Source organism: Colletes latitarsis, chromosome 9, assembly GCF_051014445.1.
Source record: "Colletes latitarsis isolate SP2378_abdomen chromosome 9, iyColLati1, whole genome shotgun sequence".
NCBI classification, from domain to species: Eukaryota; Metazoa; Arthropoda; class Insecta; order Hymenoptera; family Colletidae; genus Colletes; species Colletes latitarsis.
Window position 1 is genome coordinate 24,255,591 of NC_135142.1, and position 15,604 is coordinate 24,271,194.

A 15,604-nucleotide genomic window follows, 5' to 3' on the forward strand; every position below is an offset into this window, starting at 1 on the left:
GATAGTAGCTGTTATTAAAAAATTCAACGGAATAAAATATAAAGGAAATCTCCCACGATCGAAGGTCCTTTCGAAGCTTCTTATACCTGTATTCTTAAGCCCGTAGCTAGGGTATGGCGCAGAGGTCGTTTAAGTATACTAGAATATCCCTCCTCGAGGAAGAATCCACCATTCCCGTTACAAAAGGCCCGTGGAATTTTCCAACACGGTCGTCGGAATAGAAATTAAGGCGATCCAACGTGGACCAGCACGTTTTCTCGATCACGATCCCGCGCTTCGAAAGAGAAACGCGTTCTTTTCGATCGTTCCCAACGTTCTCGAAGACCGGGTACGTCTTATCGAAGCTTCCCTCTTCGCGATTACGGCGAACTTAATTTTAATCGTCCACTTCTCTCGCTCCTCTTCGTCTTCTCGTTTCTGTCGTTCGCGTTTCGGCGAAAAGACAGATCCTTAATTACGACGATTCCATCCAGCTGGTTTATTCCATGTCTCTAATTTACATAAATTGCCGTGAAGCGCGCCGGAGAGCTTGGGGTGTTCTTAAATCAACCTTGCCAGTTTTGAGAAAGCTACGAAGCAGAGGGGATACTCGAACGAGCTTTTTCCTAGCGATGGAAGTGTTCGACTTTCGCGTGACTCAAGAAAGATATCTCATTTTTTTATCGAGTAATCTGCTATTCACAATCTGTAAACTATAAATCAATCGAGTGATTTGATTCGAAGCTATTGAATTTTTTGGAGATGTCAAAGATTCAGTAATCTATATAGAATTGAGCAGTACTTCGTGGCCTTCGTGGGAAGTTTGAATAGAAATTGAGAATTTTCTTAAAAATCAGATGATATTAAAGAACTCGAGGCTACTATCTCATTGGCAAGTCGAAGGTCGAGCTCTGAGAAAGAACGATACGAACGGTACAAGGTGCAAAAACGGAAGACGAATTACAACAAACAAGCAAAATCAAACGATAACACAGTTGGAAATGACGTCTCGTTCCACGGAAACGTTCGGTCGCTGCAAACAGATGGAATTGATACAGCTTGCCCTAATTGCAAATGCTCAATTCGTAGCTTATCTCATTGAACATGTAACTGCGCTTCGCGAAGGAACAGTTTATTCAGCTTATAATTAGATTTCATTCGATCGTTCATTTGCGTCAAACATACACTTTTTCTTTGTCCGTGCCAATTCACGTTTCTTGAAACACAGAATTTCTGAAATGCACACGTAAAAGGCTCGTCTTGTATCTTTTTACCTCGATTAAAATTTTTTGCGCGAAACGCAGAGCGTAACAGCAAGTATTTTTTTGACACGTATTTATTTTATTCGTTCTTCCAAGTCTATTCATTTTTTTTTTTTTTATTTTGACAATTAGCAGTTGAATCATGGCGGTAGTTAAGATTGCGCAACAAAGTGCTCTTTCGTCGTCCACGGCACGTGGATACAATTGTCTGGTAATTTTATTGCATTCTACGGTCAGTAAAGCCTCTGGCTACCGCATGCAAGACCGGTTCTACAAAGTGACTTTAACGCCTCGCTTATAATCTGGTATCACAGCTACCGGCTCGAGCTTCACAGAGTCTCTTTGTTCCACGCGAGCGCGGTTAATGCATATGTATGGCTGAATTTAGTTTCCAATTTAATTAGCAAATATAGGTTTCCTTTCGCGCGTGAATCGAACGAGGCTAGTGGCTCCGCGAGCGTTCTTCGACGCGCCAGCGTGTCGCGGAATCGCTTTTATTGATACAGTCGCCTTCAGAGCTGTGCAACATGTACAATTCGCGTTAAGGCTACAGAAGATTTCATTCAGATCGCACAAATAAATACAATCCTCGAAAAAAAATTCACGGACCGCAGGAAGAACGATCAGTTTCTGTTCTTTTTGTTCAGTTCCTCAAAGAGCATCGTAATTGTCTCTTTTGTAACGTAAAATGAATGAGTCACTCGCAGATAATCGCGCTTCTAAACGAAGGTTTTTCAATTTTTACGATTCTCAAGCTTAGATTAGGATGTACGCGGAATTATAAATGAAGTCATTAGCGAATGAACCGACCGTAACATTGCAATTTTAGTACACGAAAACTGTCCAAATACGGTTCTAGTTTCTTTTAAGGATCGTTGTGCAATTTTCGCATTTCCCAATTTTATTGCGGAAACTGCAAGGAAATTTCAAATCGTTCGTAAGAGAATATTCACAGGCAATATTAAAATGAAATAGCACCGAAAACGCTCGTTTGCGAAGAAAGCTTGCTAAAACCAACGGATATCGTTTCCTCGTAGATTACTTTCACTTCAAATCGTTTCTTATTAAATTGCTCGTAGAAACGAATTTTTTCATCGATACGTCTACCGATAGCGAAGAGAAAGCTTCGTTCATTGTAAATTATAATTTGCAAAATGAATATTTAGCGAGTTTCATACATAGTTGTACTTGCCTCGTAATGTACCACTGCAATAGATAGAAATAAAACCAATGCTAATTATATGGATTTATTCATGGAAACAGCCAAGAAGTTTAGAATAAGGATCGATGTACAAATTGGGTGATGCTTGAAATTTATTTTCAAAAATACTATTGGCCGTATCGATTTCAGAATTTACCTAATCGAATACATGAATAATTTATTTCTTTCGAGCAACGCGGTAGAAGCACGATTGTTGCAAGAGGTTGAAAATTTCTGCAATAATCAAGTTAACCAATGATATGTGGCCTCAAACGGTATCGTCATTCTATCCATCGTGTATGCTTCCACGTTTCGTGCACGAAGAAACATGTCGCGAAGTGAGGCGCATCGGCGAAAATTGGGTTAACGAGTTGAAGTAAACGGGATTTCGTTCGTTTTCGGTTCAAGGACGGTACACTTGGTTTCGTTTTCGCTCGAGTAAAAGTTCACGCGACTCATCTCAATTGGTCATCGGTGAATTCTCTCGGGGCAAATGTTCCTTTTACCCCCTTCGATTGTAACGATGATTTCACGTAATAAATATCGTTATAAAATACTCTATAAACGTCCTTCTACCCAGGGTCTAAGCAAACAAATTTAACTTTTCTAAAAAATCTGAGACGAAATATTATTGGAGCAGTTTCAGCGATTTGGAAGAAAAGGGACCACGGAATCTGTAATTTTCCACGCGGATGGAGCACGTTTGCGGTCATCCTTAATAGTTTTTGACAAATATTTTTGTATCTCTATCTCCGTTTCTATCTTTCTCGTTGGCTGGCGAGCGTTCTGTGAGCTATCATGTCACGAGCCACTAATTTCCCCGATCTGACTGTCAGTAGGGTTTATTTCTGCGAGATGGGTTACGGGGTCGGGAACGAAAAACCATCGTGGGGTCGTGGGCTCCTGCTGGGCGAGTACGGTGAGCCTTTAAAGGGAAAGGGATTTGTGGGGATCCTTGTGAAACGACCTGAAAAGGGGTTGGCTGGTCCCGAGTGGTCCCGAGAGGGAGGAGGATGGACGGACCAGATCGTCGAAAGAGGGTGGTCGAATGTAGTGATTTGAATGCGTTGAAAGGAATCAATACTTGAAGGGTCTTCACCGAGGACACGGATTCTCCAGACTCTTGCCGGGTCTTTTAACTCTTTGCGGTCTTATATCGAGCTGGATTCGATACAGTATTCCATCCCATTCCAATCCTACCCCTGGATACAATTTTTTTACTACCTTTGCGTCCAGCTTCTCGTAATACCATGCAAATATCCGACAATCCATCAAGATTTTTAACCCTTAAGTGGAGTATCGGGGCAAGTTTAAACTAATAATTGCTTGATATATTTCAATGTAATTATTTGATAATTTATTTAAGTCCGTTATTCTTTTAATACTGACAAGGAAAGTTGATTTCCATTTACCAATTTCGTAAAAAACATCAAGTAAAATAATTCAGTTGAGGGTTAATATACTCTCAACAAACATGAAAATTTAAGGTAGAAGTTAATACAAAAGCGAAGACCAAGTATTTTTAATAGTTTTAAAATTTCGTACGTTAAAATTGAAGTACAATTCAATATTTTGGTAACGTTAAATATACGGGAGATTTCTTGTTTATTTCGACCAAAATAGATCGCGAACGTTTTAAAAGTTCTCTATTTCATGGCCTTACAGATTTCATGCTTCCATAAGTAATCGGGGACGCGGGATCGAGCGCTTATGGTTACGGTAATTGGCGTACATGCTCTAGGAGAATGTTAATGCTGTTACTTTTTGCAACGATTACGCGCGTATTTTGATATTTGCTTTGGTAATTGGTCTTCGTAATAGAATGATTAATCGATGCTGTAACGAAACGACAGTTAGTCATCTTGGCGACTATAATTATCGTCAGGAGGCTGGGCGGCTGGAGAGATTTCAATGCCTGATAGAAATCGTTGCTTCGGTGGATCTGGTGGACGCTTCGAAGTGTTCGATTAATTCGTTAAATAGATACGATAAATCACATTATTCCGGAGGAAATGTTACAATTCCTGGTTTGTTTTCGGGAATTTATTTCGATAGTCGTTCCTACATGTATTCGAATGTTCAACTATAACGTGTAGAAATCTGTAGAACTCATTCCGAGAAACGAAGAAGGAAGTAAAAATTACTCTATTAGAGAGAACAACTTACAAATTAATAATCGTCGATTTTATCAGTCGGAAAAATCCATACGATAATCAATAGATAATCAAACAGACTGTACATAATACCTCGAGATTTTTCTTTAAACCTCTTATTTATTCCTCGAATAAGGAAAACATGGGAATTATCGTATCGGTACAACTTACGAAATTAATAAAAGAATAAAATCTGCTACGTCGAACGAAGAGATCTGTGATTCTTGAAAATTCGAATCGATCGGGTAGATAAGTTATTGCCGTATCGTCGAACGGATAAATATTTTGATGGTATACGCTGTTTCGAAACGATAGAAGTCATCTTGACGGTTTCGTAATCGCGTCGATGATCGCGTGCTCGGGCGTGGAAGTTTTTTCCAGGGGAAAAGCAGCGGGTAACAAATTGTCGACGGAGTTTGTTATGACGTGTACCAGCCGTGGGGTAACTCTCGCGACTCACGTGCACGGGGGTTAGGGGCAGGAAAAAAATACATTTCAATTTGAATCGCGCGTTTCCCTCTCCGCAACAATGGGCCGGCTCTTTGAGTGCGCACGAGAAGGGGAAAATCAAGGGGGAATAATCACCCTCCGTGCAAATATGGGTCACGATAGAAGCGTTGGATAAGCCGTATGTTGACCGACGACGTGGACGTAGAATAGAATCACCGATGCAGATTTATCTCTAAGCTGTAAAATAAATTCTCCGATGAAAGTGCGTCTCTCGTCGAGGAATCGACTCTTCCCAAGTTTTCGAATTTTCTCCGGCTGACCACTCTCATCCTGGAAACTTTACTCCGGGGAACGTTTCCAATCCATTGGCTAGCGGGGAACCAGCGAAGAAATACCTATTTCTGTTTGTGGATATTTTTCCTTTACTGAAATTATTATTAACAAGCGACTATTAAATACACGTACTCTGCGGTGCATTCAATCGACAATATCACTGCATTACGGAACCTAAAGGCTGCTCACATAATATTTCGGATTTATTAGGGACATTACGATTTTAGAAAGCATCGTAGGTTTGACATCTTTCCCAGAACGATAAAAATATTTTCGATCGTTTTTTTAAAAGGAAGATTACACTGTAGGAAAAATCTATCGAAAGTGGTCCACATCGAGCAATCTTATCCAATTCTGTTCCGTTTCTTGTTATTATTTTTATCTCGAGCGTACAGCGATCAATGTCGCGAAGTACACTGTCGTCCAAAAATTTTCTTCGCCGGCCGCGATAAAATCTGAACGAAAGCGAAATCTCGATTTACGATTTTTCGAACCGGACCGGTCCCCAGTGACTTACGGACGAAGCGTGTTTTCGAGCACACGCGGGGCCTCCTTATTTCTTTTACCGGCGAACAGCACCGTGTAATCTTACGAAATCGTTGCGCAAGAATACAAAGGAAATCGGTCCCGACACGGTTCCTCTTTGATGTTACGCGGTGAGTCATCGTTACCCCGACAAGAACAAAGAGAGCCTCGAGGGTGTTTTCATCCGATCGTTGGCACGCTCGCGATGGTTATCCGGCTTTTCGTCGGAAAAATGCACAATTACGGCTGATTAAGTCTATCTATAGTCCTCGCATAGTCTATTTGCAGCAGCTGACGAAACCCGCTTCCGTGTTGCATCAGGCGACCGATAACCGGCTTTGTTGTTTACCGATCGTCGATAATTACGCCCGCTCCTCTCTTTTTTCCCCTCGATCTTCGGCCCTCCCCTCCCCTCCTCGCCCCCCCCCCCCTTCCCGCCGGGTTGCGCGTGCGTGCCGCAAACTCAAATCTCTCTTGTCAAAACACTGATACCCTCGATTACTGACCAGAGAGAATCCAGCTTGATCCCTACTGACGCTCAAAGGAACGCAACAAGAAAGTACAGCGGTGCTCAAAAGTATCGCGCATTTCTCGCGGAGGCACTCAACCCTCGCGAAAATTTATTTACGGAATAATTCGACGGGTTTCAAATTCCATGCTTAAATATCGTTCCAGTTTTACGAGTACCTTTCGAGCACAATGCTTCCCCATTCTGTTTCCAACACTGATCGGTATTTACGATCCATGGGGATCCGTTTGTGCATACAACGAGACTCTGTTTCCCACCGGTGTTCGAGCACAGAGTACCGAAACGAATTCGTTCAACTCGCAGTCTTTGTTCGTTATCGTATTTTTCTATTTTATGTTGAAAATGCAATCGAGAGAAGATGAATATGTAGTAGCAGCCGTCGCGGAACACCTGGCTAGAGGCGACTTAAATTACACCGGTGTATCCATTCTCCGCGGTGCCTACAGTAAATCAAGATTCGGATTTAGTAATCTGTTCATAACAATAATAAATTCAACTACATATTAAACGAATTAAAAACGTATCGAGAAAGTAAGCTTGATATTCATCCACATTTCCACAGTTTGAAAAATCTGTTCTATCAAGCTATGATACATTTATGATCATTAGTATCAGATCCATGGGGATCCGTTCGTGCAAACAAAGAGACTCTCTCTGTTTCCCACCGGTGTTCGAACACAGAGTACCAAAACGAATTCGTAATCGAACCTTCGCCCGTTTTTCGTTATTCAAATAACGATCGACCCTGCCCGGAAAGGAAGAGAGAATAGAACGATCGATCCGGGGACTCTACGAGCGTTACGATCGCGAGGAAACGAACGGGGATACATTGCTTGACACGGTTTTACGTCTCGGTCGTAAAACGACGTCATGCGTTCTTCCCTGAATCCTCCGCGTAGATCGTATCAGAGGGGGGAGGGAGGGATATTTCGTCGGGAGGGCATCGCGAAAATATATCTTGAATTTTATGTTCTGGCAGGCAACTTTTTCGCCTGGGTCGCGGACGCTTTCCTGCCGTTTTCACCGAAAGCTGTCCTTAATTTACTGCCGCATAAAAGTCGCTCGCGTTCGCAAGGGTGCCCGACACGACGGCGTTCCGGCGACAAAGGAAAGGCACCAGGGGCGACTGCGTGCCCCGTGCACTGATCACAATGTGATACGATGTAATTTGATAAATTTATACGAACGCGAGACCGTCGTTTAACGTCCGTGGGAACGATTTAAGGGCGTTGGCTTGGGGCCCTCCGGAACGAAACTGGAACTAGAGGCGACGTTCTTATCTGCAATAAAAGATAAACGTTTGTCCTCGACTCGTTGAATAAAAATTTTAATTGTATTTGAGAGGGGAACCACTGTGACGGATTGAAAAAATCGAAATTTTGTTTTATTGGTCGATTCGGGGTGTTTCTTAGCCCCATATTAGTGGATTAGAGATTCGTTGATTGGGTCACTAGAAATGATTTTATATTTCAAAATCTGATAGATAGAATACACTATTTTTAAATGGTCTTGAAAAATAAAAATTGGGGAATGATCGATCCGGGGGGTGGTGTTTCTTAGCTCCATATTAATGAGTTAGGAATACAAATTTGAATTGCAATTCCTGCTTTTTGAAAATAATTGGAACTTTACGTTTAACAAATAGATACGTGAATAAATGTATAATGCTCATTCTCTTATAGAAAATTACGATAAATTTTCATAACTTCTGTCTTGTTTTTGTAAGTTTTATTAGAAATTACGAATGGGTCATTTTGGTAATTCTAGTATTAAATATAAGATCGTATCAAAACGTTCTCGACCCTATTTGTGGTTTCTGTTAAATAATTAAAAACAAATTTCTTGTACTCCGTGGTATCGAATGAAATATTTTAATTTCAATTTTCCAGTTAAATTAGGAAAACAATTTTATAAAATGTATATGGAGCTGACGAATTTTCCGGTCGAATTTCGGAAAATTTCGCAAAAACGCAGTTCGTCTGCTCGATATCGCTGTTTACGAAATTCAACTGTTGTTTGCGCCGAATCGGTCGCGATAGGTGTCTTAAAAAGCGTCACAGATAATTTTTCGCACGCGTCACCGTCGGCCTCGTATGGGACTGTTATTTGTTCGCGTATGTTTTTATTCGACGTTTCGACGCCCATGTTATTCGACACTTTTCGCGTCATCGAAGCCTGGTCGCTCAGGGTGAATGCACCGGTACGTAGCCAAAGTTAAGAGAACATTATCACCCAAAATTACGTATCTTTTCCTCAAAATTGAGGAGTACAATCTTAGCCACTTAAATTAATTACTGTTGAAACGACGATAGGTGTATTTAAATAGCTAGATTCGAGGTACGAATTTAGAACAGTAAATTTTTTTCTGGAAAGATTTAGGATTTCTAGAAGATTTAGGAACGAATGAAATTACTGATATATTTATTAATTCGCACTTTGGACAATGTTCCTTTCGTTCGTTCTGATAAAAGTTCTAAACGAGTGTTTTTGAACGAGTGTAATAATAATTCTTCTCGAGTATTAAATTGAATTAATAATAAATGTCGTCTCGAGCGGCTTGAAGGCACGTTAATGCTAAACGTTTAAAAATCTCGTTATTCGGAATCCACCTAAAGCCTTGAATGAAACATCACACGATGGGATTTACTCTAATCCGACGTCGAGGTCTCGAGACTCACGGAAGATTTTCCAACGTTCTTGATGGATTGCAATGCGATCTTCAACCAGTCTGGATCAATTTCGTTCTGACGTAGAAAGAAAGAATAGTAATACACGTCTTATCCAACCAAATGTACAAGTATATTAAAAATGATCAAGCAGTGTTTCTCAATCTATTAATCGCGACCCAAAGTGACTCAATCTTCCGAAAAAAGATCATTAAAAATATAAATACTGAATTTTAATCAAACGTAAATTGTATTCTCAATCATATTTCTGTAAATTAATTTTACGAAGACGATCCCAAGACTTTAAAGCAAAACAAAAGCAAACGCAAAAGGTTTGGTTAAGATTCAATAAATTATACTTTCGTATTTATTATATGGACAACCTTGACCTTCGTGTTTTTTAATATTCAATATGCAGAGATGAAATGTGATTTACCAATCCGACGAAGGATCGCGATTTCTATCATTTTAATCGATCTTGCGTAACCAAAACACAAAACTCGAAACCTGTGCTTAGGAGTTTCGTTTTACAGTTAATTGTGAGTTAATATTCTCGTCTTTTTTAAGCTGATCGCCTCTATTTGCATATCGAATGTAAAAGAATATTTTCACTTTGGAGGATTAAATTTCTATCGACGCTGTTTGGCATTAACCCACTTCGCGTCATGCGTTCTATGTGTACCGTTAAAAAATATTCATAGAGGACGATTCGGTGAGTTAGAAATTATGTCTAATTATTTTGGCGTTTCGATTAAAATTCGAAGACTGCTCGAGGACAGGTGCAGGCGCAAAGTGCACAAAATTTTTGGTAAACCGAATAGATACCACTGACGATAGAACGGTGTATCGTTTTGTCCCCGCGTTATCAGTTCTTTTTTCATCGCGGATTGGTTCAAAACATACTGTTTACACGTGCATGATCGAGGCTATCTTTCGTCGGCAAAAATCCAGCGTATCGCTATTGTCTATCGAGGCACAAAGAAAAGAAACGATGCAAAACAGATGTTACTTACTCTATGATGGTTCGTACGTTCTTTTGTTTCTTTAACACATTCCAGATTAAAACCGTACAATATTCTGCAAGACCAAAATTTTTATTTCAGACTATCCTAAACTATACAGGGTGTTCGGCCAACCCTGGGAAAAATTTTAATGGGGGATTCTAGAGGCCAAAATAAGACGAAAATCAAGAATACCAATTTGTTGATGGAGGCTTCGTTATTAGCAATTAAATTCAAAATTTTTCAAATCGTTCTAAAAAAATTATTTTCGGTTGCAAGAGTCGATTACAATCATTTTTAGTCATTACACATGCCCCCGAAATCCTACGCATTTTCAAGAAAAAAATTCGAGTAGGTACTGAAATTTTTAGACGAAATTAAAAAATTTCAAATCATACTAAAAAAATTATATTTAATTATAGGGGGCAATTACAATCATTTTTGGTCATTATACATACCCCCGAAATCCTACGCATTTTCGAGATAAAAATTCCTTACCGAAAATATAATTTCTGGCCAGAAATGTCTGCCCGAATTTTCATGCGAATCTTTAAAACGTCATAACTTCTGAACGGATTGGACGATTTTAATGTTTAAAAAAGCAAACTACGCGTATTTTGGTGGAGAATATGTACAAATTGCAAAAATGTTCGAAAAGTTGGTCCTTGGCCCCGCAAAATGAGAAAAACTCCATAAAAATGGTCCAATTTTCAAACAGCCATAACTCCTACAATTGTGACTATATTTCAATGAAACTTTGTCCTGAAGTAGAGCTCATGGGTACCTACAAAAAAGTATTAGACAACTTTTCTGTAGGGCGTCAAACAAAATTACTAAAAATGAAAAAGGAATTTTTAAGAAAAATCGACAGGGGGTAGGGTGCCTAAATTTTTCGGCGAAAAAAAAAATTTCAAATCGTTCTAAAAAAAATATTTTTGGCTGCAGGGATCAATTACAATCATTTTTGGTGAAGGGTCATATCCCCGAAATCCTACTCATTTCCTAGCAAAAAATTTGAGAAGGTGTGAAATTTTTCGACCAAATTAAAAAATTTCAAATCATTCTGGAAAAATTATTTTCTGTTGCAGAGGTCAAGTACAATAATTTCTGATGAATAGACATACCCCCGAAATCCTATCCACTTTCTAGAAAAAAATTCAGTACGAGCGGAACTTTAAACGTTAATAACTTTTTAACCAAATCTCCATCAACAAATTAGTATTCTTGATTTTCGTCTTATTTTGGCCTCTAGAATCTTCCATTAAAATTTTTCCCAGAGGTGGCCGAACATAATAGCCTGTATAACTTAAAATTTATTCCAGTACTTTGAGTAAGTACTTAGTAAAATCCACAAATCCTATCCAAATTTATATCCCTCGACGTTTCAACTTGGGAAATAATTTTTCTAGTTCCATAGTGGAAGAATCAGACCACAATTTGATCAAAGTTTCGAATACTTGCATCCCTCGTTCAAGTATTTGTTCTTGGCGGAATGTTTCGTTCCACGATTCGTAATTTTTATTGAAGGTTGCTTATCGTTCGGTGTTTATTCGAAATTTCAGTCCACGTAAGAGTTTCGCCCATCCCTGTCCATGATGGAGAGGCAGGTTGTGGTAGGATCGAGGTTCACGGTCCCTCGTAAACGACGTTATCAGGTGTTACAACTGTGTTGCCGGTCGTTATCGCGCGAAAGTGCAGCAATTAAACGGCTCGACCAATATTCGTAAACAGATTATGGTGGCGCAACGTGACGATCTTGTGTACTCGCTGTGTTCCGGTGGAATTATGCAAGAAGCTATTTACGGCCGGCCTTAAAGCAGCCCGAGCGCGCATGGCGAACGATTCGTAATTGGCGATTGTGTTTACCGAAACCGCGCGGAATACAATTGCGAAACTTCCAAATGGGGTTCGAAATTAATGGTACAAATCACGTTCGTTCCGTCTCTCGTTAAAAAAAAAAACACACATACTAAAATTATAAATAGGCGTCTGCAGGTTCAGAAAACTGTTGAAAAATGTCCATGCACGGAAATTAAAATACAAAAAGGGATTCTATAGAAGTGAATTAATCGAAACTTATATCCCCAATGTTCCTGAACACTTTGGTCGAAACAAAGGGTTGATATAACAAAACAGTCTTCCCTTTCGTTATGGAGACGTTGACTTTCCTGGAGTTTTTGATAGCGTTGAATATTATTCTCCACTCGGGGAGGATAAAAAAATTTGTACGAAGCACCGAAGACATTATTTATTTGTGAAACCGAATCGCCAGACTATCGTTCGACCGATACCGCGTTATTGTCTACTGGCAAACACGATGACAGCACATTTTCGTCTCCTATTATTGATATTTTCGTTGTCAATAGAGCCGCAGATAATGCGGTCGTGTGCTAGCTGGCAGCGATAATGCACGATGTTTTCGTGAAACAAAACGGACGGGGACGGGTCTCGCGCGTCTGGATGACACGGATATCTAGGCTTTATCAGCCGGAGCGCATTGTTATTGCAAAATTCTGTCGCGCGAAATCACGCGAGCCGATCGTACTTGGCAGTATCGGCGATCGGGTTAAACGACGTCGAGTCATTTCACACGTTTCATCGCCAGCTACACGGCCATTAACCCATTAAATTACCGACGTTCCATTTAGAGGATATCGGTGGGGAGGAAAAACATTTTCTTCTAAACTTTATTCGAATATCACGTGATTTTGAAAATGGCAATTTTCAAAGTAACGAATATTATTTATACGAGTTGCTATGTCGTTAATAGTTCAAGGTACAAGGAATCGTAAAAATTAACGAGAAAACCTAAGTATAAACTTATTGAATCATAGCTTTATGTCGACTTTTATTGATTCAGATGATTTGAAAGGTAATGAGAATTTATTGAGTCTGCCTTTAATGCATACACTTTCCATAGCATTAGTATTACTTTCCTGATCCTGTTTAAGAACGAGCTTTACTATTTGTTACTCAATTGTATTATTGCAATAATATCTTAAACGATTAATAACAAATCAAAAAATTCATTATTTCATGTTAAAAATATTTTTTATTGATGATCGGTTAAATCAAACATTAATTTCAGATTAGATTCGCAATCAGCGACCCCAAGGACCCCAATGTACTAATTTTCGTAGAAATCAAAGATCGATTTCGTATTTTGTCCGCGTTTTGACCACTTTTGCATACTGTGCGACGTTAAGACGAGAATAGAGTGAACTCTAAGTATTTTTTTCAACCATGTATATAATATAAGTTCTTTTGAAAGTAATTCAACTTTATATGATTTTTTGGAACGTGACAGCCACGTGGTGCTATCGTCTTTATTGACATCGAAATTTCAGCCGCGATCTAATCTGTCTAAACACAAATACGCATTATACAGTGTACATAGAACCATAGGGTGCTCTTGCAGAGGATCTGTGTCATTTCAGTGTACCTAAACACGATTTTATCGTCGATATACCAGAATCGAAGCTTCGAACACGCTTTCGATAGTGGCTTGTTATTTTTCGTATTAGTCTGAACGTCACAATTCGTCAAATATTTCTTCGAGTCGCCAATAGATAACACCGAAGAGGCAGTAAAATAAAAATCACTTCACCGAACGAAATAAAATTTATTATCCTCGGAAAATTCACGAAATCTTTCTACAAATATTACAGTACATACCAGTTAACGCGTTAGAAATAATCAAAGGTAGAAAGAGAATAAAAATACATAAAGGGTAGTACTTATCAAATAATTGAATAAGAAAAAGGAATTTATTACCAAAAAAAGCAAATTGTTTACGTCCAGAAAATTCAAGAGATACCTGTATGATAATGAGAAAAAAGTTAATGTTTATTAAGAAATATTATTTTTTGTATCAGTCTGAACCTCACAATTCGTCAAATATTTCTTTAAGTCGCCAATAAAAATCGCTTCTCCAGACAAAATAAAATTAATTCACGAGATATTTCTATAAATATTACAGTACATAACACAGTAGAAAAAAAATAAAAATCCATAAAGGGTAGTACTTATCAAATAATTGAAGAAGAAAAAGGAATTTATTACCAAAAAAAGCAAATTGTTTGCGCCTAGAGAATTCAAGGGATATCTATACGATAACGAGAAGACGAAAAAGTTAATGTTTGTTAAATAACGGGGAAAAAAAAGGATTTGGAGGCGCCGGGCATCGATCCCGGTACCTCTCGCATGCTAAGCGAGCGCTCTACCATCTGAGCTACGCCCCCAGATAGAAGGGAGTGGATTTCCACGAAACTTTCGCAGCAGCGACGATAACGCGCCCCAATTTCTTAACGTTAATTTTCTAACCGATTCGAAGCTGTTAATTGACAGTCGACCGATTGCGAACCGGTTGCGTCCGCTTCGTCCCAAGAATCGAACTATTGTCCTTCATGAAATTCGTTTATCGCCGATCTCTCTGTATTACTCATGGTTGAATCACCGTCTATGTGTGTCAGATCGTTGCACTTAACAACTCGCTTAGCGCTGCATGGCTCGCGGAATCGTATAGATCGGAGTAATCGCGAAACGAGACTCGTTATAATCTCTTTTCTTACGACGTTCACTTTTCCCGTGGCCTTTTTCTTGTTTTATTTCTTCTCCTCTTTTCAGCCGGTGCTCAATCGTTATCTGGGAACGAACGCAATAACGATGTATCATCGTTATTGTTACAATAAACAGGACAGGCCTTCGAAACGTCAGATAGAAAGGCATGCAACCGACAGATACGGAAGACACAATCTAATATTTACATTTAGCAATATGGCCGCGAAGGGAAATTTTTATCATAATTATATACGTTAATTTTTATTTTTCGTTCAGTTAATACTCAACCACGCGCAATAATGTTTTATTGTTATTGTAGGGAACAGGGGAGGCCGTAAAAATGTTAAGTAGGAAGAATGCAGCGTATAAATATGCAAGACGCAATTTATAGCATAGTACATTAACCCGCGGAATGAGTCATTTTTCAATCATAAACGTCCACGTGTGCGTAGTTAAAAATAAAGACGCTCGTCGCGTCTCTTCCTGCAGCAATTACGAATATTTCATAACTTCGCGCGAACGCAAATATCAAGGATTTGCAAAATAAGGATTTATTTGTAATTTTAACGTTGCAAAAGCGGCTTTCCTTCGCTCGAAAGGAAATTTATTCCGAAAGGCCGATCCTTCTCGATAAAAACAAGACAAGCAGGAAGCCAATGTCGACGGTATCGGAGACGTAAACACTTATCCATTCCTGATACTCCGTAAAAAACTTTCAAAATCTGGTAGTTTAAACTATTAGATTACAAACATTTTTATAAACAGTCTTCAAGTATCTCATACGGGTCATGAAAACCAACACTGTCTAAATTTTAAGGTGAATAGAACCGTTTGAAAAGCGATTGTCTCGTTATTCTCCAAGTTCTATTAGCAACGTTTTCGTTCTATTCACGGATCTATTTTAAGCCCAGCTCATAATAGGAGCCGTGGTTCGTACACATCATC

At 39.1% G+C, this 15,604-nt stretch overlaps 1 protein-coding gene and 1 non-coding gene across 5 annotated transcripts in view; one reads left to right on the forward strand and one right to left on the reverse strand.

Annotated features, from left to right (window-relative positions):
- Sesn (Sestrin) overlaps positions 1-15,604 on the forward strand; it is a 218,060-nt gene that overhangs the window by 148,216 nt on the left and 54,240 nt on the right. The gene's annotated exons all lie outside the window — the stretch shown is intronic.
- Positions 14,268-14,340, reverse strand: Trnaa-agc (transfer RNA alanine (anticodon AGC)). Its single transcript has one exon. It is a non-coding gene; the product is annotated as a tRNA-Ala (tRNA).